We start from the raw sequence: 969 nt of genomic DNA on the forward strand, positions 1-969 counted from the left end.
TTGCACACGAGAATATTTCTTTATATAGAGATTAATCAAACATAATAGCAAAAAAGAAAACCTCATAAAATCTTCCGACCAGTGAGGTGCAGTAACTTCAGGAGAAATCAATGAATTGTTGCTGGGGAGAAGAAAGTGTTATACTGCAGCCAATGTTTCAGTAAATGGGCTTCTGGACAAACAATGGAGGGCGAGTTGCAAGTTTGTCATTTTTTCTTGGGCTAGGACGGTGGAGGGTGGGTGCAGACACCGATACTCGAGAGATGGGGAGGGGGAGGGTGAATAGTTATAGCAAATATGGTTGTGTGTCGTGCATTGAAGTCGATAAATTTGTGTATTACCTAAGCCATGTAAGCATCAGTCTGGCCAAAGAAGACCCATTTTGGAATGTTGAATGGGACATCTTGAGCAAATCATTGTCGTGGAGATATATTTAGTTAATTGACGCGAGGTTTACTCCATGGGTATACTAGACGGGTCGAGTCATTATAGCCGGAAATTCGCCTTCCGAGTTTTCTATTGCTGCCTTCCGCTCTTTTGTGACGTTTTTGTGGGAATCGAGACAGCCGGTATTGACGGGACGAAGGCCTCTGAGCTGAAGAAGTGCTCCGCGACTTTTTCGATGGGGAAAGGACGCATGCGCCGCAACATCTAGAAAAATGTCCATTGAAAATGGTAAGGTCTCCACCTGAATGGAGAGGCCAAACGCACCGTTCACCCCTACAACTTCCCCGTGTCTGCCATCTGATGCGTCTATTAGAGCCGACTCTTTGACGTATAGCTAACCTGTTCGCCCTACAGTCGAATGGTTCGGCCCGACGACATAGCTTATTCATGCTTTGTCGACCGCAACAAGACGCCACCATCATGAGAGCACTGTCTTCTCCTGATGTCGAGTGTAAGCCTTTGCAGCCCCCTTTCGTGGCACGCATCATCCAATGAAAGTACGCCTTACTCACCTAGGCCTAG

This window comes from Rhipicephalus microplus, chromosome 2 (assembly GCF_043290135.1).
Source record: "Rhipicephalus microplus isolate Deutch F79 chromosome 2, USDA_Rmic, whole genome shotgun sequence".
Classification (NCBI taxonomy): Eukaryota; Metazoa; Arthropoda; class Arachnida; order Ixodida; family Ixodidae; genus Rhipicephalus; species Rhipicephalus microplus.